The sequence below is a fragment of the Coturnix japonica genome, chromosome 1 (assembly GCF_054131305.1).
Source record: "Coturnix japonica strain WE chromosome 1, WE-NBRP24, whole genome shotgun sequence".
In the NCBI taxonomy this organism is placed as follows: Eukaryota; Metazoa; Chordata; class Aves; order Galliformes; family Phasianidae; genus Coturnix; species Coturnix japonica.
In genome coordinates this window covers 164,577,022-164,603,704 of record NC_140663.1, presented here as the reverse complement: position 1 = coordinate 164,603,704, position 26,683 = coordinate 164,577,022, and the positions used below count along the sequence as shown (strand labels likewise).

The 26,683-nt window shown below is 39.6% G+C and overlaps 1 long non-coding RNA gene across 1 annotated transcript; it reads right to left on the bottom strand.

The window, feature by feature from the left end:
• Window positions 1-23,534: 23,534 nt before the first annotated feature.
• On the bottom strand, window positions 23,535-26,141 carry LOC107308350 (uncharacterized). The gene is made up of 2 exons (XR_001552761.3): window positions 25,609-26,141; window positions 23,535-25,133 (listed from the first exon to the last, which is right to left on the bottom strand). It is a non-coding gene; the product is annotated as an uncharacterized LOC107308350 (long non-coding RNA).
• Window positions 26,142-26,683: the final 542 nt, after the last annotated feature.

The following is a 26,683-nucleotide window of genomic DNA, read 5'->3' as shown; positions in this document are numbered from 1 at the left end:
TTGACTTTGGATCAGGATACTTTCTTAAATATGGAAAGTGCTGGCACATGGAGACTTGGTGTTTTTCACTGGACAAGAAAGAAAGTGTTCTATCATTTCCTAGCCTGAGAAAAACCAAGTGGGAACATATCCTGCAAGAAACATGCAAAACCTATTCCATCGACTGAAGATCAAAAGCTCTCACAGAATCAGTTGTCACTGAGGATGTTACAGGAAACAATTAGAAGCCTTCCTCCTGAGAAAAACATCTGCAACTTTCCCCTCATCTACCAAATTAGTCAATTAATTATACAAAGTTATCCTACTGGTAAGGTCCAATTTCTGTTTCTCCATGTTAACTAATCTCCATCACCTCTCTTGTATTTCATATTTTTAGAAATATTTTCCAAGGTTATTATGGGATTGGGTTGAGGTTGACCAGCCTGAAGTTTCCTGGGCCTTCTTGCCTTTCTCAAAGACATAAGTGGCATTTCCTTTCTGTCAAACCCTAAGGATCTTCACTGCTCACTATGACCTTTCATAGATTATTCAGAGCTGTCTTGCAGTGATATCAGCTAGTTCCTCATCATGACTGCATCCTACTGGATCTGAGAATTTTGTGTACTTTCAGTTTGTTGAAATGCACTCAGATCTGACCTTCTGCCTAAATAAATCTCTTTTCCTCCATATTTTCCTATCAGTTTCAGGGGTCTGGGTCTCCTGAAGGCAGTGTACTCCAGAAATTAGTGCTGGGTCCAGTCCTGTTTGACTTCTTCATTAATTATTTGAACAATATACTCTCAGAAAGTTGGCAGATAACACAAAGCTGGAAGGAATGGCTGATACACCAAAGGTCAGAGGGACCTCAAGGTGACCTATGGAAGAACAACTCCAGATACCAGTACATGTTATCTGGATGTTATCTTGGGCAAGTGATGCTAGCTAGCCTTGCTTAGGCTGCGCACTGAACAAGATTATCACCAGAGGCCCGTTCCAACCTTTCCTTGTATCTGTCCTGTTGGACAATGTCTTTACATCCTCTCTATCTCACCTCTTCCTTTTTCAACCTCTTGTGTACTTTTGCTTAATATTTAGTTTTTGTCAAGAGATACCCACAGATCTGTGCTGACCTCTTGATGCTTTTGCTTGTATTTGTGCACATTGACACAGACTCAAATCAAGCCTGGATAAAACGAACTATTTGGCCTCACAGTAGCTTGATATCTAAAATATAATTCACAGGTAACATCCTCCTGCAGAATGAAACAAATTTCTTTTGGCCTCCTACGTTTAGAGCAAGCAGACTCTAAATGCTCTCCAGTGTAGTAAATACTTTAGCTAATAAAAGTTCCAAAAGAGCTCTTATAGAATATGGCATATTGGTTATTTATCTCATTTCCTTGCGAAAAGAGCTAATACATTTTTTTTCCCTGTCACCTGCTGAAAAAGATGGTTGTAACATAATCAGGAAAGACTGGATATGAAATAATCTGTGAGAAAAAAACTTAGATGAGTTAAAGCTGAACACATCGCCAACATAGCCAGGGTCTCTAATGAAAGTTCTGAAGGGCATAAGATAGCCACAATGAAACAATGAGGTATTAAAATTCCTTCAGGTATGTGCATAAAAATTAAATCCCTGGCACACTGAACACTAGGACCAGTCAATAAAGTTTCCACTTTCTCTTTTATTCCCTGCCAGCATTACGCGCTGCTGTCAAATTTAAAAACAATTCTGTTCAGTATTGATACTGTACAAATTTCACTGAGATTATGCAAATGGAAAAAGTTCCTTGCATGAACAAAAGATAAAAATAAAAACAAACAAACAGATTTTCCCTTTGTAATTGGGTGTGTGCCATTTCAGTCCTGAAATATATTCTGTACAATTATGAAATTTGACAAATTATTCTACCTGAGTTATGTTTTTCTCTTGGTTTTAATTTCTAATACTTGTTTCATTTGGGTCTACCACTTACTTCCATTTGGAGACACCACAGGCAAGCTGGCTACCTTTATGGCCAGTGTAAAAGCAGCTTCTGTTCCTCCTCCTAGAGAGAGATGGAGAACTGCGGCAATTATTTTCAGTACTCACATACACCTAAGGAAAAACCCAAATTCAGGGAGTCATAACTTCCAAGGTACTTAGAAATTCAGTCTTCTCTACTGAGCTCTTTCTAAAATAAATGCATAAATGTGACCAAGTATTCAAATAATACCAAGCAAAATATTCCAATATTTCAAGAATCATCATAGCTCCAGTACTTTATCTGACAGTGTTGTTTTTGCAGATATGTAATACAACACACGTTATCGGGCATCTGAGAAACAATATGCATTACACTGTTGTTCAGAGTTTTACAGGATTGCACTTATTCTCTTTCTTTTTGTTGGAATGTATTTAAGTGTCCTTGACTGTAACAGACATGTTGCATCATATTACCAACATTTCTATTTAATAAATAACCAAAGAGAGAAATGTCAGCAGTTGAATTATACTTTCACATTTCACTGTAACATAGAGAAGGAATTACATTGCAATCCAATAAAGAAAGAACTACTACAATAGGGAGTAGAAAACACAAGGTGACAGCACAGAAGAAAATGATTTTGCATTCCTGAAGATAGTTTATACCTTGTTTTTCAAGATTTAATGGAAATTTCTAGCTAAATAAATAAATAAATAAATAAATAAATAAATAGATAGATAAATGAAAATGTATCACAGACCTGGGACAGTAACTCTATAAGCCAGGAAATGGCTGTAAGCAATCAGACTGGTACATTTCTGTTTCTGGGAGAAGTAAAGAGATCTGAGCCCGTGAGTAGCACTGTGAAAGGCAAAAAGGAGACCAAAGAACATATCACTAAGAGATATGTTAAAATAGATCAGATTAAAATGGAAAACAGAAAAAAAGAAGGGACTGAATGCTTTAAAATTGGAAGGCAGAAAGCATGAAAATAAGAAACTAATACTAATAAGGATTAAAAAATCCACCCAGATTCTAACAAAGACATCATTTATTCACATCTTGAAGGAAAGCTTTGGAGGAAGGGCAGAGACTAAGTGGGAAATTTCCGCAAATATGCATCTTGCTGTCTTTCATAAGATTTTTTTAAGAAGTCACGAGAATGCAAGAGCAAAGAGACTCAATAATGTTAGTGATTGTGAAAGGAACGTCCAAGACTTGCCCCTTTTTTGTTGTAGTTCTTTTTTATTAATCTTCAATTTTGAATTTACTTACATGTAGTTCTACTTACAATGTTGTTTTATGAAGGTGACAGCTGTCTAAAACTGTTGCTCTTTCTGTAATGTCTATAAATGCTGCTGAGCACAGCGACTCCCAGTCTCAGCCTGGGACTCTCTGATGTTACCAAGGAAACTCCCTCCATTTGTTCTGGAAAATAAATGAATAAAAACCACTGAGGACTCCACAGTAAAAAGCGATTTTTCAAATATTATACAGTGGAACACTTATTGTGTAAATAAATGCAAAACATATTGCTGATTACCAAATTCAAGGACTGGGAATGCAAATTAACTGAGGATTTAGACACCTAAATTTAGGTGCATGCAAGCCAGAAACTGAAGGTTTGATGATACCTAATGGAGATCTGGCCAATACAGATATGGATTCAGGAGTGCCAGTTGTCTTTTTTTTAAAGCGAATGCTTACATTTTGCAAGGTATATAGCTTTGTGTACTCCGATGACTGACATGATTAGATCTTGCTTGATTATAATGGGAGCTTAGATGTCTGGCTCAGAGGTTAAAGGTGTTAATAGCAGTCTTTGCACTGTAATTAGAGAGAGAGCAGTACCAGCACATCACAGAACTACAATATCCCAAGTTGCTTTAATAGCTTTTCTAAAATGGCCTCCAGCTGGACTAGCATTGTGTCATATAACTGCAGGTTCCTGAAGTTTAATTTGAATCCTCAAACTAAATCCACAAGTAAATGAGATTCTTAGAAAGGAAAGATAATAAAATAATTAAATAATTTCTATTACCTAACAATTTCAACTTCAAAACAAAAAATGATCTTTCCAATCACGACAGTTGTGACTGACAGAAAGGACTTGTAGTGAAATGAAAAGAGGACAGGAAAAGAAAATGTAAAAACAAAAAATCTCTTCAAGATCCAATGCTACCACCAGATTTTTTTTAGGCAAAATCATCTTTCTGTGAGTCTGATTGAGTTTTCTATTTTCAGATTCTCCAGATTTATCCATTTTCAGATGTGTCTTCTAACCAGGCATAAATACCACAAGGCACCAGTCACTGGCACAGTCTTGCAAGACTAACTGACAGAATACATGTGAAACACACATACCAAAAAATACATACAGTGCCAGCTCAGCTGTAGACCACTTCAAAAGAACTACCAAAGCAATTCAGAGCAGGATACTTTTGCTACACAGTAGAGCATCTCCTTCCCTTATCTAATGCAAAATCTATGAGCCAAACGGAGAACTTTTTTAAGGCATCTCTCCACTAAATTGCTGCAATTATTTTTCTGGCTGAAACAATTAGTAAATAATTAAAAATTCCTTTTTGACGCAGTTCATCATTTCAATTAGAAATTCACAAGCATTGTTAGATCTGGCAGCTCATGATTATTTTTTCCTTCTTACATACTAAAAGGCTTGTTACTCCCAGAAGCCAGTAGGCACTGCATATTAATCAGTTATGAGCAAGTCAGAATATTAATTTGTCAAAAAGTAGCTTATATGAATTTGCTGTTCTCTATTTATGCTTGATGTGAAATCCTGAGGCTTTAAGTCTTTTCGCTGACCCATCACTACATGGTGCTATTTGAGTCAGTCCAACTTCTGACACTGAGATGTCTGTGTGTGATGGGATGGCACACAGTAATGAACATGGCACATCACAGCTCTGGTGTAACCGAAGGTGAAGGAGAGGAATTGTTAATTGAAGGAAAGGACCTCCTGGCATAGCTGAGTTTTAGCAAGTTGCTTTCACTTCTCAGAACACTATTTCTTTTTCAAGTAGATAGCTTAAGAAAGTTCAGAAGATTGTTTCTACCATTTTTGAGACAGGTTAGATAGATAGACAGACAGACAGATAGGACAGCAAGATTTCATCACCTGTAAAAGAAAGCTACATTTGTATTACTTATAAAAATTGCCCATCAAGCCCAAATAGTGGGCCATAGAAAGCATAACTGTTACCATGAAAATTCATTAAGTTGAAACACTCTTTTACTCTGCCTTACTTTGTATGCCTTTCCTTCCAAGAAGGAAGGATGGAAGAACTCACATAATTTAGAAAATTATTTCCACACCATTTCTAGTCAGTCTAGAACCGGAATAACATAGGACGCAAAGGAAAAAGTCCTTACAGCTCAGCAGAAAACAGAAGATATCAACACTGATATCCAGATGGATAAATGCTTAAATGCCATATTAGTGAATTGTTAGTATTCTTTCTTTATCTCATTGTCAGAAAGAAAAACCTTTTAGTGCTGTCACTTCATTATTATTATTATTATTATTATTATTGTTATTATTATTATTATTATTATTATCATTATTATTATTAATTAACTGAGTTCTGAGTCCTTTGTGTTTCTATCATAAAATTTTCATGCAGCTTCAAAAATTTAACTCTTGTTACTACATACAGTTCATTGTTTACCTCCCCACTGCTTTTCCAACTAGGCAATGTCATGTCATTACCCAAGTTAGGGTAAAGTAACCCTTCAGAGGAAAAAAAAATAGTAAACAAGTAAATCATGCTTAATTATTAAAGAAAAATAATTCTCAGTTAACATGATATGCATCAGAGAGAATTCTGTCATACAGTGTCCTTTCCACAACATGGAGTTTGCTGTTTCCAAAACAATCCATATACTTTAATCTGGAGTAATCTTGGGCTCTGTTCAGTCTGCATTTCTTTCCCAGTGAGCCCTCATCCTCGCAATCGTCCAAGTGCGTAAATCATGTCTCCCATGTGTGAGGTGTGTAGGAGGCAGCTCTCTTCCTGATAGCCAGCTCAAAAGATTGAGAGAGCATGAATCACTAGATCTTCTCTCCAAGTTTTAGGAAATCAGGTTGTTTTTCCATATGTAGGAAACAGTATCTTCTAAACCTCACTGGAAGCATTTTCAAAGGTTGCATGTTTGGTGGGGAGTCTTAGGAGGAACTGTGAACAACAAAATAAGCTGCCAATTTGTTGTTTTCAAGAAAACAGATGTTTACTGATTTCCTTTCTGGTCACAAAGTATCAAAAGGAAAACCAGGTATAGTGGGTCACCAGAGGGAAACTACCTCAGAAGGCACATCAGAAGGCATTGGAGGGAGGAGCCATCTACTGCTCCCAGTTAGTTCTGTCTGCCTCTACATCTGACACATGCAAAGTTCTCAGCTGGTCACGTTGCAGAAGTGTATTATGCTAACTGTTTCAGCTTGCTGTATGGGCTGTCTTCAGATGTGAAGGCTATCCTTGCCAGGTTCACTTTGACTGGTGTCTGTTCCTCCTTGAAACTTTTATTATATGTCTGAGAATGGGCACAGTGCCACCCAACAGATGGCCATAAGTGTAGGCATGTTGAAAAGCTACTATGTACAGATCTAATGCCAGATTTCTCCTCCCAATAGGAAAACTGAGGAGAGCTTCTACATTCTTTGTGAGCTAAAACCACCTCTACTTTAAATATCCCCTGATACCTTCCTGCACAGCTCAGGTATAGAAGGGTAAGATACTCCTAAGAGCAAGGAAAGAGGCAGTGAGAGATGTATCTGTGCAAAACAAAGCTCTGTAAAATGTGTTAAGTGAGAATTAGCTAAACTTTGCTACGGTTTTAAGGGCTCTCCGCAGGATAAGCATACATAGTGCAGAAGAAAATGCACATTCAGTCATATGTGGAAAACTCAGTCATTTCAACATTTTATGCCTGTAGTGACTGTATATTCCACAAGTCTACTGCTTGCTATACAGCATGGCAAGAGGTTTGTTCCTTTCAGATCATCTATGGTATTAAAAAGATTATTATTTTCTGAAGCTCAGAAGGTGAATCTAATTCATGCAGTGCATACAAAAGAAAAGAAAACAGAGCAAAATCTTCATGCCAGTTTTTCTGTATGAACAGCTATTACAGGGTAATTCATATACCTTCCCCACCGTTAACATTCCATATAGGAAAAATATATATTCTAGGAAATTAATCTAATCTTTCCTTCTTTCCCTGGCCTTGCTTTCAATATTTCCTCAGCAAGTTCCAGCTTGGAAAGTGATTTTTCTGTTCACTGCTCTACTGCCATCAGCCTTGGTTGTTTTATTACCTGTCTCCTTTCAGTACCACCAGCGTAGTTTAGCTGCTTCAGCAGTAGTCACAGGTTCTATGTGCTTTACAAGTTTTGTTTCCAGTCCAAGTGCTCTTTCTATTCTGCTTTCTGCACCTCACACATTGCCTCTTTATCAGCTGCATCTCTGTGATTTGATTTCCTCTTGATTTACCAGTATTCTGAGTAGCCAGTCTAATCTGATGTCAGGTTCTCTTACCAGAAAATTGGTTCTGCCAGGCTGCATTATACCACTCAAGGAGTTGGGGCAAACAACTATGAGTAAAAAGGCCATGGAGGAAGTCAGGAATATTTGGATTCCACAGTGGGGGTTCACATCACTGTAGGGCAGAAGAAATAGAATTTCTGCTCATTGTAAGTCAGATTTTAGTATCTGGTTCTGAAAATGTACTTTCAATTCAGCCAGCTATTCCATACAAATGAGGGGGAATAATGGACACTTGCACTTCTTCAATTCACTCTCACTTTTTAATTAGCATCACACACTCCCTTACCTGTTCAACATCTGGAGTTTCTAAACATTCTGATATAAGGTTAAGAAATAAAGGATTTCCAGGAGGTATTAAAAATCTTATACTGAGAATCAGCAGGTCAGTCCCTCTTAGCATGAATTTAGCTGAAGTTCATCCACCATTTTGAATTAAGAGAGCTGCATCCAGGAACCTTATATTTAGATCTCTGAAGTGCCTGAGGGCTATCCACTCCCTCTCCTTATGCCATTTTTGTGTGTTAGCAACTTCAGAGAAAGTCCTGACTATGAAACAGAAATAGTTGTGCAGTGCTGTATGACACCACTTGTATCAAAAGAAATAGGCCTCCTATGTCCCCCGGGATATTCATTAGTAGAAACTGTTTACAGAGCCTATGCACAGAGAGCCTGTGACAGGTAGCACCAGGTATTGGGTGCTCCTGTGCAAAGTGTAACATAAGGAAGGTTAGGTTACCACTTTGCAGAACTAGCTATGCATGATGATATTCATTTGAAGATGCTAATTGTACTGAGTGAACTGGAGACCACGCATGTTGCAGAAAGCATTTCCCTATGGGCAAGTCTGTGTTTGATAGATGCCAAGTTTGCTGAGGTCACAAGAAGGTGCTCTGGTGGGTTTAGCATTGGCCAGACCTCACCCAGCCATTCTCTCACTGCCCTCCTCTATGAGAGAGGAGGAGATGAGATGAAGAAAACAGCCTACTCTGTTCTGGGCCTTTCCTGGGCGACAGGGAACTGCTGCCTGGAGCATCTTCTACCCTCTCTACTTTTTCAGCAAGCTAGTTCCACTATCAAAACAATACACTGCATTTTCCTGTGTTACCATACCTTTTAGGCATATATTGTTCTGTGCACATGGGAGAAGAAACAAAAGAAAGATTGTTAGCAAATCCTCTCTTATATTATCAGATTTATGGGGTAGGAAGCCTTCACAGTTCTTGTTACTTTTTCTAGAGAAATACAGCTAGCAATTTTATATATATATATATATATATATAAAGGTTATTCTTTTTCTCACTTAGGTCATTCATTTAATTTATTCATGCCCTGTTGTGTTAGTCATGTCTTCAAACTGGGCTGCTCCATATCTGAGTATTTTTCAGATTTTTTTATTGATCCAGAAGTAAGAGTCCAAACTTAGAAAACCTTTACAAACTTTAATTTGGGGTCTATGAGGAGAAGGGAGAATGTAGAACAAGTGCTTTGACAACTCTTGAATTACTGTCTACTGAAAGGTAACCCACAAATGCAGTGCACTTAGCTGGAAATCCACTTCATTCCCTTCCTCTGTTCCTCCCTCTGCCTATGAGTTCTATTCTTTGTGGGTAAATCCGTGGAAAATAGGAACAGAAGGAAAGTGGTAGGTCTACTTGCTTTAGGAGGAAGAAAACATTTCCAGCACAAGAAAATCAAAACTAAAGTCTTACTATGCATGAGGAAAAAATGCATTATCACAGAACAAGAATGACAAAAAAGGACTGTCAGAATTCTGCCTACCAAATCGGTCTGTACAATTCAAAACCTGATAAAGTGATTTAATTTATTCAGAACGTGACAACTGGGGAAACAATTCTATAATATGCAAATGCCTGAAAAGAAAAATTGTTAAGAAAAAAACTTTACAGAAGTACTTTTGCTTCAACAACAGAATTAGAAGTCTGTTGGGTTTATCATCTGGGAAATAGAAGTTGCCTATTGTTAAAGATAGATCTCTGGAACCTCTGTTTAGTGAATTCGAGTGATGAAAAAAATGCGAATGAGGTGTCAGACTGCATAAAAACTGGGCTGGGGAATAATACAGAAGAAATAATACAATTATGTTTCTGGCTCTACAATAGCAGATGTAAGTTTTTGAGGGGAAAAAAATCTGAATTACAGAGGGCTTAAGAGAAGGGAATAATTATTAAGAACATGGAAAAAACACTTAAAGGGAGTATGAAAAGATTGGAATTGTTCCCTTTAGAAGGGAAATTCACAAGAGTAAATGAGAAACAACTGTATTAAATAGAGGAATTTGATGGAAAATGGAGGTGGAGGAATTCCTTTTTTTCTTTTTTTTTTTCTTTTTTCTTTCTTGTAATGCAGGAACAAAGGATATGAAGAATAAAGAAGACACAAAATTTAACAGAATTTAAATTGATAAAATCCATTCCCTACGGTGAATAATTAGATGGTGGAACAAATACATTGATGGAGGTGTCACTGCAGCCAAGGATTTTGCAAGGATGAATTAAGTATGAATAGTTACATGCATTAATGCTGACAAAAATATCAGAGAAGACAAAGTGTTTTCTCAAGACTAAGCCCAGTCTTTAACTGCTAAGAACAGGTAGAGAGGTCCCAGTACCAGGCATCTTTATTTTTCATATAAACTGCATTTCTCACTGCTACTGGTAAGATTCTCACGGTACAGTCAATGGAATTTCTCACATAAGTTTATTTTGCAGTGTTGTTCTAAGTGCAATTTGGATCTGTTCACAGTAACATGACAGCACTGCAGATGGTGTAAATGTCTATCTCCAAAAAACAACCCAGTCATCACTTCCATTTTCAAAATCCACAGATGAGTCATTTCCCTCCCACAGGTAAATGCATTTGCATGAACACCAAGCTCTGTAAAATTCTGCGTACATCCTCACAGTGGAAAAAAATAACAGCAGTATTTGTATTGATAAAACTCAGGTTCCAGTTTAACCTTAACCACTCTCCAATTCTGCAAATGCTCTGTTGTAATCCTGACTACCCAAATGGGCATGACAGTACAACACCATTTTATGGCAAAGGGGATCATAGGAAGAAAGGCACCTCAGGATTTCTACAGTCCAAACCGTTGCTCAAAAAGAGATAAACACTGAATTCAGCTCAGACAGTTCTGATCTTCACCCAGTCAGCTCTTGAAGGCCTGAGATGGAGAATGTTCAGCCTGTGTGTGCATCCTAAGCCACTGCCTGGGTGTCATCATGTGGAAACAGTATCTCTTTATTAGCAGGCTGAGACTCCTGTTTCAGTTTATGCCCACTGTTTCTTGTTCTCCTGCCCAGACCAACTTTGGAGGCTTCAGCTTTCTCTCCTCTATGACCTCAACATGGGTACTGAAGAATGCAGTAAGGACTCTTGAAGTCCTGCTCCAGGTTGAACAAGCTCAGCTCCTCTGGGCTCTCCTTACAGGTCCAGTGCTCCAGCCCCCACCATCTCAGTGGTCTTCTCTGAACTCAGTCTAGTTTCTCATTCTGTTTTGTGCTGGGGGACCCAAAACTGGATTCAGTAAACCAGATGTGATCTGAAAAGTACTGAGTTGAGGGGGACATACAGCCCCCTCATCCCTGGCTCTGCCTATTTTTATACAGTCCAGGTTGCCATAGGCCATCCTGTCCAACCAGAACTTGCTGCTGACTTACATACCACTGTCCAGCAAGACCCCTTGACATTTTTTACAGAGCTGATCCCCAGGAAGTTACCTGACTGTTCCTTTGGGAACTGTTCCTATTCTCTTCCCTGCAGCAGTGACTGGCATCTGTCCCTGATGAATTCTGTGAGTTTCCATTTGGCTCATTCCTCCAGCCTGACCTTGCCTCTCTAGTCAAAAGCCTTGCCTTTATGCACATTGGCTGTTCCTCCTAATTAGGTGATGTCTGTATACTTGAGTTCAACCCCTGTAGTCCTTCAGGCTACTGATATGCTAAAACGAACAAGTCCCGATGGCACTTTCCTTCTTAGAGCAATCTCCAGGCAAGGAGATTAACATCCTAATTTCACCTAAACCTGACCACACAGCCATTTTTTACCCATCCTCCTGTTCACCCATTAATATCATAACATCCTAAGAGGGGTAGAAAAATATTTTGGGAAAAATGCACCAAAATTCTTTATAAAGTCAAAATAAATAAATGTAATCTACTTCTTTCCTCTTATTCAAAAGTCTAGTCATATTATCATGGAAAATTGATTGTTTAGCCTTGATTTACCTCTGATGGCCATGATTACTGCTCTCAGTCACCTTATTCTTTTCTATATTCCCAGATATGTACTTCACTAGGAGTTGCTCAGTGGTTTTCCATAGATATGAAATGGGAAATGGGGCAGATCAATCTGTAGTTCCCTGAACTGTCTTTTTGGAAGATAGGAGACCTTTCAACTTCCTCCAGCTGTCAGAGGCCTCTTTACAGCTCCTCTATTTCATAGAGTGTATAATTTGCTCAAATGAAGAAAAACAGACGTTATTCCCACTTCAAACTGTACCATCAAGGTGTACCTTTTACCATTAGCAAGATGCTGAAAGAGCCGAATCTGCCAGCTGTATGTGGAATTGATTTTAGTATACATATTGTATACAGTTTCAAGGAATGTTGTGAGGACATGGCCAAAGCAACATGTATCATGTAGCTGTGAAGGAATATAGGTTGGAAGGGTTGGCACATCATCCAAACAGTGAGAGGGGATGAAGAGCACTCTAGTGTGCCTTGTCCATGTGTCTCACTGGTATTCACACTGGTATTCACACAGCTCTGGTTAGCACATCAAGCACTGGAGGATGAGACCTCAGTTGCTATAGCAGGAGAATGGGCCAAAAGTGCTGAGCAGAACAGGCCTGGCAGGAAGCAAGTTGCAGAAAGCCTGTGTGCATGCATAAAAAGGGCAAATCACCTTGGAAAGTTAAATGTTCTTGTCAGTGCAGATGTTATCACATGACAAATCACTGCAACTTGATGAAAAACGGAAGAAGAAAACAGTCCACTTCTGAAAGCTATTAAACTATTATGATGTCAGGCCACACTAACCACCACTGTGTTTGAGCTCATCAGGTTTAGTTAGGAAAAGAATTTAGGGGGCTGGCCAAAATGGTGTACTCTATTTGGATAAATATTAACATTTCATTTTAGCATGATATTACATACATATATTAGGAGCTAATTATTTGATTGGTTTTTAGTGAGAAGGCCTTTGACACAGCTGAAATGAAGTGGTCATCTTTACAGTATTACAGGATCACTGACCCTGTAAATATAAGGATCAGATGGGAACTGACTTCCTGTTTCTTACCAAGCCACAGGAAGCTTTGGGAAAAGTAACAGAAAGCTGAAGTCATTACTTTAGAATAAAAGCATTTAAAAGCTCTGAATGCTTCTGAAGACATCAGAGACTTACCACAGAAGCTACAGAAAACCTGGTCCAACACGGAGGTGAGCTCCAGTTCCCTTTCTTGGGAGAGGAAATGGCATCGTGGTTGTATGGGATTTGTCAATAAAGCTTCACATCTATAATGACTAGTTCTACATTATCATCATGAAAACATTTCATACAGAAAAATTTCCACAGCTATGCAGCATGCTAGTTCTCTCTCTCTTTCCCTCTGCTTCTAAATTAAGACCTCTAATACTGTGTATTTTTAAAATCAATATACCTCTTCCTTTATCATTGTTCCATCTGGTGATATTCTATGGCATTTGCGGAAAGCCAATGTTTATTACTGCTAAAAAAGAAATAATCTAAAACAATTGATATTTGTAGTACAACTGCTAATATCGACTGTAGTATTTTCACACAAGCTCATTTTATCTATTATGTATGAACACTGCATCTGCCAATTTTTCCTTTTCAGAATCAACTCAGAGTCTACTGTTAGTCATCACTAGAGAAATAACCTAAGAATTGATTACCAACAATAACAATAAAAAACAAATTTCTAAGAGAGACAGTTCCTAAATGGGAAGGATTTTCGTGGGTTTTACGTCACTTCTGCTCTTTCAAAGGGAAAACAATGTCTTCTAAAGGATTTTGCTTTCTTTCTAAATTGAAAAATACACTGCATCAATAAAAACCCTAAGGAACAAGATTACACGCATTCTCAGAGTCTACCAAATAATAAAACAGGTTTTTGTCTGCACTTACTGCATTTCTTGGAGGAGATAAACCCAGATTGCACCAAGAAACTCTGATTACTTAGAAAACAAGGAGAAGCAGTCCTTCTCATTTTTTCTATTGGTACCTCTATTGGCCGTGGATACCATACAACCTACTGTTTAGGCTCATGAATTCCATAGGTTAATACCATCTCCAATGCTGTCTTAATTGGCCCATAGCTCTCAACAATTTTCATTAGCCACTCTATACTCTCAAGGCAACAGCAAAAAAGTTTCCATCCCGATCCTATAGCTACTAGATACTGTGACAGAGATAGTTATAGAAGCTAACTGTGAATCATTCTGTTATATTTATAACTTTTCTATTCATACCTGCTTACACATTGAAACCAGCAGCCCAACTTCCCTGTCTCACTGAGTTGCCCCAGAGCATGCAAAAAACTAACATGTTTCTTATAAAAGGGTGTCATTATTGACTGAGTACTATGAAATCTAATATGAGAAGAAATTGCAGAAATAGTAATTAGATTTACTAGAGAACTGAATCTCTGATGGAAAACTCTGCCTGATCAGTTCATAAGATGTGAAGAAGAGAAGAATCCACTGTGTTTACTTATTTATTAAGTCTTTTGAAATGAATTATTTTAAGATGATTATTCCAACTCTGGGAAAAAAAAAAAAAAGAAAAAAAAAAAGGAAAAAAAAAAAAGGAAAAAAAAAAGAGAGAGATAAAGAAAAAGAAAAAAAAAAAACAGCAATAATTTTTAGAGATACAACATAAGGCTTCATTAGTAAAGAAAATCTTATACCATAGTGGTGTGTGGACACACACAGGGTGAACATTTGTTAAATTAAGTTGATATATTAAGACCTTCACATAGGATAATTCTCACAAGGAAAATAGAATCTCTCAACCAAGATAGTCAGCTGCTGTCTGGTTGATACTGAGGGTCTACAAGTGACTTGGCAGCAGTATCTTCAACTGGATTAAGTGAGACACCCCAAGCTGCAGCGATGAGGATTTCTTATATCTGGACAGGCCATGGTTCTACACGATTGATCCTACACCAGCAAGGTCTTAAATACATTCAAAATGCTCTCCTGTGAGGCCACTTATTCATCTGCAGACATGGTTTCTATTGAGCACATGGGTAGCATGTAGATTTTGGTCAATTATTTAACAGGAATGGCCTCAGGGAGTCCCTACATGCAGCAGCTGCCCCTGGATAGTCTCCAGGGTTGCTCAAAATCTCTGCCTGAGGAGAAGCTGTCAAAATTGGTCAAATACTTCACAGCAAAGCAGTTGGAGTTTGGTCAAGCATTTCATGCATCAGCCCATTGAAACAAGCCAGTCCCATGCCTCATCTACACAGAGGTTGAGTGAGGAGTTCCTGGTCACCCCAGGGAATGAGTGACTAGGCAAGTCCCCTAGCTGTGTACACAGGCAGATCCTTGCTATTATAATTACAATTATTGGGCAAACTTAAATTTCAGTTTTCTATCAGATTTCTGAGTTAAACTTTGTAATTCTTTTGACAGTAGGTGTATTTGGTAACCAGAATTTCAAAGGAAGACAGAGATCAAATCTGAGTATTTCTCAGACATAACCTAAATCACAAATTTAGCATTTCAGCATTATAATGATGATCCCTCAGGATGCTTTGATTTATGAGATTGTCTCAGTTTTATTTTTTAATTTTCATGTAATTATGAAATACACAGAAGATGTTACTCCACCACAAGCCCATCACTGATGGGTGTATGTGTAGACACTAAGTATTTGCTTATGCTGGAGAAAAAGGAAAAGCAAAGAAATATCTCACAGCTTTCCTGACAATTTAAAATACCATTTACTCCCCTGCACAATAAACTCCTGCTTCTTCCCACTCTGCTTTTATTTGACTTGTTTCTCTTGTTCTGTACTTCATGCATAATTTCACACCTGCACAATTTCCAAAGAGCTAGGAGACTTTGTTTATCATTTTAAACAATAAAAACAGACTATTCAAAGAAACAGATGGACAGCCATTTTGCAGGCTGAAATGAATGGGCCTGGTCTGTTAATGCCAACAGTGATTTCCTTTTTGCAGCCAGCTGAGAAGTGTTATACTCTCAATAATAATGTTAAAAGGCCAACAAAGCAAAAATAAAGCATACAAAACCCCACAAAAGGAAGAGTACAATGAATGTATGCACCACTGAAGTACATACCAGGCGTGCATCCTTTGATGACTAGTAAGCAATTTGAAGAAAAGTGTCCTTCTTGAAGTCCTTTGGGGGTAAGTGCGATGTTTGATCTCCCTAGCCAAGTCTGCATACTGTACTAAATTGGTGTCTTGTAAAATACAGCATGGATTATAGGTTGATCCCATCAGTATGCCTGGAAGCAGCAAGTCAGGAAGACAGTCAGCATCCTGGTATGGAAGATGAAATTTCACAAGATCACAGAGCCAAAGAGTGGTTTAATTTGGAAGGAACCCTTGGAAGTCATTTGGTTCAATTTGATTTTCCCCATGTTTCATACCACTGTCTCGTAAGGCCTGGTGCATACCAGTGATGCTGGTGGATAATAGATGGTGGTCAGGCTGGAGATGGGATGGAGGAGATGGGTCAGTCAAAGCAAGAGTACTGCCTTATTGCCAAATATATTTTATATAAGATGTCAAGTGTGCTATTATTTCCGTTTATCAGAAATAAGGCAATAAGCTGCTAGCAATAGGTTTAGGTGCAGTTTTAGTAAACAGGTGCATCACCATCTCAGCTCTGCATCATGATATTGCTGGTGCACCTGAGGAGGAAGTGGTCCAAACAGGAAAGTAACACCAGGCAGCAAGGACATAAGGTCTCCCTAAAACCAGCTTTGCTCCCAGACTGCAGCTCACCTACCATTTTCTTAACAGTTTCCTGGTATTGTTCACTATATGCAAGACTGTGATCTTCAGTTTCCCAGTGAACGTACCTGATGCAATGCTGTTACTCCAAGGACTTGTGCTATCTCTAAGAACTAAGATTATTCCCACTAATGCAGCTAGATTCAGGACTTTTTCTGGAGGGTGTTAAACATCTGAGCAGCTTTGGACAGAAAAGTTCAACCTTTGAGATACTCTCCCATCAGTCTCTTCTGCAAAACTGTCTAGGCTGTGCCAGGAGAGGGGTTTTAGTGCAAATCAGATATATGTGTAAATCTAGAAGTTTAAATCAGATTCTACAAGCATGCAGGGAAAAGCATTATGCAACGTTGCCAAGAAAAATCTCTGAGAAGCTTCTTGAAGTTCCGGTAAGAAATGAGTCTTTCATTTTTTGGAACTCGATAAATGGCTGAAATCTTCCTGTAAAGGCATTTAGCACAGCTCTGCTGCAGCTAATAGTGTGCCGAAATAAATAGGATCGTGACACGCAATAGCGGTGCAGCACACCTCATGAGGGTAGGTCACACTATTGCAAAATAATTTATGCAAGGCACAGCACCATTGGGTACTGTGGAGGTAATTTATGTTTATTATCTATGAGTCTATGGTGACAGCAAATATGCACTGCAATAGCTGTGTCTCACCAACACAGCAGTCATCAGTATCACTGATGTGGTCATGGTTGTTTTACTAATTACAATAAAGTAATATCTCAGGAAAGTTATGAACCCGGCTAATGCAACAGTGCCTGCTCCAAAATTTTAATATTCTATTATTTGTTATTTTAGTTTATTGCAATAAGAAAGATGAAGCATCATTTTCCTACCAACTCTCCAGTCTGTGCCTGGGTTTAGTCCAGTCCTGCAGGGGAGGACTTTTAAATGCTCCAGGTTTATCCCTGGTGGATCTATTTGTGATTCCCAGTGCTGAAACCATGTACTGGCTGCAAGTTTTTTTTCCAAAGGGCTGTAGTCATCTTGCACAGGGACAAGTGCAGAAATTGTCCTGCTTGATCACAGGTTAAGATTATGGGGTTCATGGGGCTGCTTTCTAGAAAAAATGAAGCTGCAGAGTGCTATACCAGAGCTTTAAGTCAATCTGGATTTCTTTCTGTAGGGTATTTTCTGCTGAGAAGAGAAATATATCATTAATAAATAAAGAAAAAGTAAATAATTAGATGAGGATTTTCATCTACAGCTGTGAAGTTCAGACTCAGTGATAATGGATTTTCCTGATGTGAAAATAAGAGGGGATGATGTAGCATATAATGTCTTTGGGTTGTGTTTATGTCTACTGCAGAAGAAATCCACCCTGCTGGCAATGAGCAGGCAGTACCAGGCAGAGCAAGGGGCTGCAGAGGTGCCAGATACAGTTCCCCTAACATATAATTTGCCTTCGTGTCTACTACCAAAGCCAAAGGACAAAATGGACTTGCTCCCAAGGCACCAAAACTTCTGTCACCTTTTACTGTATATTAGCAACTGAAATTGTGCTTTGGGCCTTACTCTGCTTAAGATCCTAGAATCATAGAATCATACAATATCCCAAGTTGAAAGGGGCCCATAAGGATCACTGAGTCAAACTCCTGGCTCCATATAAAAATCAGAACACGTAACCGAGAGAATTGCCAGGACACATCTTGAGCTGTGACAAACTCAGGACTGTGACCACTTGATATTTTACCTTCATGTACGTCAGCTCTTCTGACAAGGTTTTATGAAATGCTGCATCAAACTCTAGAATCACATGCAAAATGTTTAAACCAATTGCTCTTTGGTTTCTCATCAACATAGGATTGTGAAAGTGTTATAATGGAAATTCTGTGGTTGACTTTTCACAAACTGGTGTGGTCTGTACCTCACTGTTCTGTTATCTTCTGGAGCTTTCCCGGCATAGATTATTCTTTGTTTTTCATTGTCTGAGGCCATAACCCTTAGGACCTCATTCTTGAGTTTTTCCTTTTTTCTCCTCACCCCAGTATTTCTCCCTTGTCCCTTTTCTCAGTCTCTGATTACACCAAGCAAAACAAATTTATATTTTGGCCATTGTGAAAAATGACTTATCTCTGGCAGACATATTTTGTACTGGAAATTGTCATTGAATGAGCCAAACTGGGTTTCCATGCTACTGGCTGGAGAACTGTGTGCAGTCATGAGATTTTCAAACGATAAAGGGATTGTTTTGGTTTGAATGCTCAGTAAACAGTCAACATGCCTCTTAAATAGTAATGAAAATAACTTACGTATTTGGTGGAAGTTGATACAGAGGAATTTAAAACAATCTCAGCTCAGTCAGGACCATGAACAGCAGAAAGAAGAAAAAGGATGGATTATGGACACCATCACTCCACGTGAAATGGCAAATTAACAGAACAAATTGTGCAGAAGATTAAAGCAGAGGCTTCATTTCCCCAGGAGAGCAGCCTTCCTGCCTTCATGCCATCCTCCCCTGTCACTTCGCCGTGGCTCAGTTGTTAAAGCGCCTGTCTAGTAAGCAGGAGATCCTGGGTTCGAAGCTTTCGGATCAGCCAATGAACGGTGTGGAAGGAAGGGGGCGGGGCTATCGGCGTGGGGGCGGAGCTCCGCTGTAGCTCGCAGCCAATGGGCGGGGAAATGGCTGCGCCGTAAAGCGCCGGAGGTGTAGCGCAGTGGTAGAGCGCGCATGCAACGCAGATGCTTTGCATGTGAGAGGACCCGGGTTCGATCCCCGGCATCTCCATGGGGGGCGCGCATTGTTTTTTGATTCTTGAAGAAGCGGTCAGGGAATTACTGCTCCAACTGCACTGTCACAAGTCCATGGGTCCGGATGACATTCACCCGAGAGTGCTGAAGGAACTGGCGCAGGTGATCGCTGAGCTGCTTTCTGTTATCTTTCAGCACTCCCTGTTAATGGGTGAGGTCCCAGAAGACTGGAGGCTTGCTAACGTGACTCCCATTTACAAGAAAGGTTGTAAAGGAGGATCCGGGGAACTACAGGCCCGTTAGCCTGACCTCGGTGCCAGGGAAGGGAATGGAACGAATTGTCTTGAGGGAGATTACGAGGCAGGTGTGGGATGACCAGGAGATCAGACATAGCCAGCATGGGTTCATGAAGGGCAGGTCCTGCTTGACCAATCTGATCTCCTTCTACGATCCTGTGACTTGTCTAATAGATGAAGGAAAGGCTGTTGATGTGGTCTACTTAGACCTCAGCAAAGCCTTTGACACTGTCTCCCATGCTGTTCTCCTACAAAAGCTGGCAGCCCGTGCCTTGGATGGGTACACTCTCGGCTGGGTAAGGAGCTGGCTGGAGGGCCGGGCCCAGAGAGTGGTGGTAAATGGAGTTAAATCCAGTTGGAGACCAGTCATGAGTGGTGTTCCCCAGGGGTCAGTGATGGGGCCTGTCCTCTTCAACATCTTTATTGATGACTTGGATGAGGGCATTGAGTGCACCCTCAGTAAGTTTGCGGATGACACCAAATTGGCAGGGAGTGTTGATCTGCCTGAGGGTAGAGAGGCCCTGCAGAGGGATCTGGACAGGCTGGAGAGCTGGGCCAAAGCCAATGGGATGAGGTTCAACAAGACCAAATGCCGGGTTCTGCACTTTGGCCACAACAACCCTGGGCAGCACTACAGGCTTGGGGCAGAGTGGCTGGAGGACTGTGTTGAGGAAACGGACCTGGGGGTACTGATTGATGCTCGGCTGAACATGAGCCGACAGTGTGCCCGGGTGGCCAAGAAGGACAACGGCATCCTGGCTTGCATCAAAAACAGTGTTACTAGCAGGAACCGGGAGGTAATTGTCCCCCTGTACTTGGCATTGGTGCAGCCGCACCTTGAGTACTGTGTTCAGTTTTGGGCCCCTCACTGCAAGAAAGACATTGCGGCCCTGGAATGTGTTCAGAGGAGGGCTACAAAGCTGGTGAGGGGTCTGGAGCACAGGCCTTATGAGGAGCGGCTGAGGGAGCTGGGATTGTTCAGCCTGGAGAAGAGGAGGCTCAGGGGAGACCTTATAGCTCTCTATAACTTCCTGAAGGGAGGTTGTAGTGAGCTGGGGGTTGGCCTCTTCTCTTGTGTAATCAGTGATAGAACTAGAGGGAATGGTTTTAAGCTGTGCCAGGGGAGATTCAGGCTTGACATTAGGAAGTATAACTTTTCGGAAAGGGTAGTCAGGCATTGGAATGCACTGCCCAGCTGGTGGAGTCACCGACCATGGGAGTGTTCAAGAAATGCTTGGATGTGGTGTAGAGGAATATGATTTAGCCAGGAAGTATTGGCAATGGTTGGACTAGATGATCTTCTAGGTCTTTTCCAACCTTGATAATTCTGTGATTCTGTGATTCTTGGTCTGATATGTTTGGGGAATGGTCTCACAAGAGAGTTTGCTTCTTTTTGCTTACTGCCTGTGCTTCTCCTTAACAGTTTTTTGCTTTTCTGCTTCCTACAGTAGATGTGATTAAAATAATTCTGATTCATTCTGTATATGTTAGCTATGGTTAATTGAATTCTTCTCTTTTATCAAAATCATTTGTTTTCCTACTATTTACATAACTATTTACTTCTTACTGGATTTCACCACCACGTTTTATTAGGAAAAGCTTACTCTCCAAAAGACTGGTGAGGCAGTGCCACAGGCTGCCCAGGGAGATAGGGGAGTCGCCATCCCTGAAAGTGAAGTGAAGTGAAAAAACATGGAGTTGTGGCACTGAGGGACATGATTAGTGGGCAATATTGGTGGTAGGTGGACGGTTGGACTAGATGATCTTACAGGTCTTTTCCAACATTAATAATTTTATGATTCCATAATTTGTCCTTTTAAGAGCATTGCCCTTATGGTTTATTTCTTCATTTCCACCAAACCAGTTACGGAAGGACATAGGGAGAGGAGTTAGAACACACTCCCAAAGTGCTATCGATGAGTCATGTCATTTGTCTGTTCATTTCTGAGTGATATCCCACATTTTTCAAAGTTAACAGTGTCAGAGCCTAATTGAGGAATTTCTAACTGTAAACTGCGACAATGGATATTGTGTCACAGAGCTTAAAGAAGGAATGCACAAACATGATATCACTTGTTTACATAACGGAAGAAAATGAGTGACAACATCACTAAAGTTAATGCAGAGATGTTCCCGCTAGGTAGTGAAGTGGGCAATGAGTTTATCTGCCCTTGTGTCATTAACAGTAAAAGTTGTAAGGAATATCTTGTACTATTCATGTGTGTTCAGTAGTGAAATTCATCATTATATTTTGTGGAGATCTCTGAATAGTAGCTTCTCTTAATCAAATAAATGCTACAACATTCACTTTTCATTGGAGAGGAGGAACAGTGCAGTGAGAAGTGTTCTTCAGAAAATAAAGCATGGGGAGAGACAGAGAAACGTATTCTTTGATATCAGTATAAAATAAATCAGTCTGAAGTGAATAGCAATCCTTCCTTTTTCTACTTATAATCTCCTTTTTGATTGCAGAAAATGTGTCCCTTGAATGGCAGCAGAAACATCACGAGATAATTCTTTTCTCCTTACAAACTACAATCGCCAGTGCTCGGACTAACTTTAAAACTCCACTTATTGTGGAATTCAAGCTTATTACAACTGCCATTGATGGTTGTTCAGAAGAAGACTTTTATAAGGGAATACAATACTACTCTTTTGTGATTTAAACAGAATCTCATCATCTCTTGACAATATATTTCTGAAGAGTTGTCTTCAGGTAACAGCAGCATCTGCATTCTTCTTTCCCCCTTTCAAAGTTCTACTTAGCCTGGCTTATCCTTCATCTCCTTCCATCTTTCATTTTTTTTCTTTAATACTGTTTCTGATGGATTTGTGCTCATTCCAGTTTAAGCTCTGTTCTAGATTCTGTTTTAAGCCTGATTTCATTCATCATTTTTGGAAGATATTGTTACAAAATGCTGTGGTGTAAAGCAAACTTTAAAAGTAATGCGGTATACACACACGCAAAGTAAATAAATTTGTCAGAGACTACAAATATAATATGTATATTTGTTTCACATTTCATAGCCAGGATTTCCTATGTAGACTTCTCAGGGTATGGAATAGCTAGTATAAGATGTCTTAGTCTTAGGAGAGTGCTTTTTGGTATTCTGATAATGTAATATGTGGTAACATGAATGGGAAATCAGATCAACTTCTCTCGAAGTGGTGTGTCTTTAGACTTGAGGTAACAAAGGATCAGAAGATGGAAATCCATGAAGACAGGGAGGGGAGTAAGGAAGCCGAATACTTCATCATGACTTGCCAGAAGGGAATCACCCGAGGGTGCTGAGGGAGCTGTTGGAGGTGACAGCCAAGATGCTTTCCATTGTCTATCGGCACTCCTGGTAAACTAGAGAGGCCCCAGAGAATTTGACATCTATGACTTGCCCTAAAATGAGTCAACTGTGCAATAGAAATTCTTCTTACCTGACAGATGGCCATGACCAAGGCTGCTGGCTCTTGTATGGACCATCTAAGATTTGTGAGAGGTAGAGCTAAGCAGTCACGTGTTTCTGATTGCAGGATTTTGTGACAGGGAATTGAAGATTGCAAATAACAAAACCAAAAGAAGAAGAAAGCAGTAAGTCCTTTTTGGCTGAAGAGTATTGTATGTGATTTGCTAGACTGCTCCAAGGGTCTGATCATCGCTTGTTTTACGTGCAGCATAATAAACTTCGCCAGCTCCAGACAGACTACTGAAATAAGAGCAGTATTTGTTCTTTCTCTGTCACTGTAGGATAAGCATTCTATCTGGATCTGTGCACTGCAGGCTTATAATGATTTCCTAAAATTACAATACAGTATGTTACACAAGAAATGATAGCAGGGGTTGTTTGCAGAAGTAACTGAGATGGGAGGACAAACAACACATGTTATATAAAACACTTTCAGTTTCCATGGACTTCAAGACACTTTTTCAGGTTCAAATTAAATAGATGACACTTTATCTCATTTGCTAGTATTACTACTCAAATTACTGCAGTACCAAGTTGGATCTATTACAAGTTTATTATTAAATTTATTTCAATATTTTCTGGACCATACATAAAGTTTTATTTTATCAATTATGAACACACTCTGACACAAGTCATGTTGTATCACTGGCAATTAATTTAGCTGCCTTAATACAGCATCATGTTCTGGTATACAAGAGGTTGATGCAACATGGGTAATTGTGGCCCATGGTCTACAGGAAAAAATTTGTTACCTAGAGTCTAGAGGCCAAGCAAATTGAACTAGGGCATCTCAAAAGCATAAGAGGTCTATGTTTAGGGAGTTAATCCAAGATCCCTTGCATACGCATTGATACCTAACCTTCTTTCTCATGTTTTAAGAAAAGTCATAATACAAGTGGCTGAAGGTCCTTTTTTGGTCAGTTCTAGCACCGTACAAGGAAAGGCACAGAGAATCACATCCCCGATCTTTCAGGAGATACACTAGATGGCAACTGAGTCTTTTCTATCACTTGGCCGTATACTTAAGCCCTCTTAACCCTAACAAAGCAATGTGAACACTTCAAACATTTTGATGGTGTTACATTCTGTGCTCAGAGACATACCATTTCATCAGACACTTTTAAAGTGTTTCACATATATTCTTTGAAAAAACTGCACAATCTACAGAAAAGGAAACAGGCCAGTGAATGGAAGATGTTTCCCCTAGGCTTTACCTGAATGTCAGTCACAGGAATACACTTCTGAATGCAAACAGTCAGAATTATGCACAGTATTCCAGGTAAAGTCCCACAAATACCTCATGATATTGCCCTGTATCTATCAAAAACACCTCTCTTGTGATTGCATTTGATTTTCTCATGTGACAATAGTAGCTGTAATCATACATTTCTCAGTCAGTATCCTTCTATCTCTTTTTCTTCTGTCATTTCTAAATTATGAGCTTCCAGCTATTACAGGAATACCTGCAATTAATCCTGCCATGCATTACTTATCCTTTCATCCTACTTCTATTTTATGTCTGAAGTCTGTTCCCTTCCTCCCTTATTTCACTTGGCTATTACTGTGTTGATAAGAACTCTCATTTTTGTGCCATCAACAGACATAATTGCTCCTCCTCTGCACTAAGGCCTTTAATGAAATTATTGAATAAAACCAGTCCTCAATTTCAGTTTCCATTCCACTGAGCCCGTGCATCTTACACATGCCTGTGTTTTAGGAGCCTAGTAAAACTAAATTACATTATGTGATATGCTTGCATATATAGAATAGGGAAAAGCTTTTGCTCGTGCAGACTTACAGGCATGGGTTCTTTACTCAGCATTATTTTTTAATTTTCTTTGCCTGTGTACTGAAATCATGAAGAGAGAGAGAGGAAAAAAAAAAAAAAAGAAAAGAAAAAAACCCTCAAATTATCATTTTTATTAGATCTGTTATTAAACATGTCTTACACTGTAATCCCAGGAAGCTTGTGCTCTGGGAACTCTAGAAGATTCAACACAGTAAAAAGTGCCACCTGCTGCAGATGATGAACCCCCCACAAGCTTTCCTTATAACATCAGTCTTGGCCTATTGATGGGTCTTTATCTTCTTAATCCATGTGTTGTTTTTTTCTCTGCAGGAACAGGGAAAAGTCTGTGAAAGATGACCCGAAACTTTTTTGAGCTGAGAAATTTCTGCAGAAACCTACATTTGCAATCTTCCTGCATTTACTAACTCTGTATGAACTTCTCCAGTCAGTATCCCAACGAGAGCCTGCCTTTTCCTTCAGACCAACTGTGTTGTCCAGTCTTTGTATTGTTTTTAACAGTATGTTTTACTATCATAGTATCATAGAATCATAAAGGCTAGAAAAGACCTCTAAGATCACCTAGCCCAACCATTCACCTACCCTCAGTTCTTCCCACTAAACCATGTTCCTTAGTACCATATCTACACATTTATTGAACAGCTCTTACACTATCTCCTCCTAGTGCTGGTATGACTCTTATATTCTCTTCCTGCTATTCTCCCCAGCAGATCATTCTGGTCTTTCTTCTCCCAGTGCCTCCCACATCAGAATTTAAAACCAGAATTTTCTCATTTCTTGAAAGGTTTTTCTACCCAGTACCTTGTCTGCAACAGCATCCAGTGGTGAATTCTCCACGTGGAGAAGATGATAAACATGATGAGATCTCTGGCTGGGACACTCTCTGAGGCTCCTACAGCAAAGAATTAGTGTCAGTCTGAGCTGATCATAGCACCCCATTCAACATATTTAAAATTAGATGATGAATCTACCCTTCAACAAATTTTCTAATTGCTTCTATTTAAAGAACTGAAATATTCAGTTGGCACTGAGAGCTATAATTTGATTACACACTCTGTGAGAAAAAAAAAGTACTTTCTCTTGCATTTGCTGTTAATCTGCTGCCTGTAACCTCACTAAATGCCCTCTAATTTTCTGGCATTGTAAGAAACACAATAATCATTTTCTATTCATTTTCACCATAGTACCCCGAGGCCTTTATCACAGCCATGACTTTTCATATCTAAGCAATTCTTATCTATTTAATTTCTGGAAGACAGACATCTTTGTATGTTTGTTTGATTTCCTCTTTTCCCCCTTCCTTCCCTCCTTCCTTCCCTCCTTCCTTCCTTCCTTCCCTCCTTCCTTCCCTCCTTCCTTCCTTCCTTCCTTCCTTCCTCCTTCCTTCCTTCCTTCCTTCCTTCCTTCCTTCCTTCCTTCCTTCCTTCCTTCCTTCCTTCCTTCCTTCCTTCCTTCCTTCCTTCCTTCTTCCTTCCTTCCTTCCTTCCTTCCTTCCTCCTTCCTTCCTTCCTTCCTTCCTTCCTTCTTCCTTCCTTCCTTCCTTCCTTCCTTCCTTCCTTCCTTCCTTCCTTCCTTCCTTCCTTCCTTCCTTCCTTCCTTCCTTCCTTCCTTCCTTCCTTCCTTCCTTCCTTCCTTCCCTCCCTCCCTCCCTCCCTCCCTCCCTCCTCTCTCCTTCCTTCCTTCCTTCCTTCCTTCCTTCCTTCCTTCCTTCCTTCCTTCCTTCCTTCCTTCCTTCCTTCCTTCCTTCCTTCCTTCCTTCCTTCCTTCCTTCCTTCCTTCCTTCCTTCCTTCCTTCTTCCTTCCTTCCTTCCTTCCTTCCTTCCTTCCTTCCTTCCTTCCTTCCTTCCTTCCTTCCTTCCTTCCTTCCTTCCTTCCT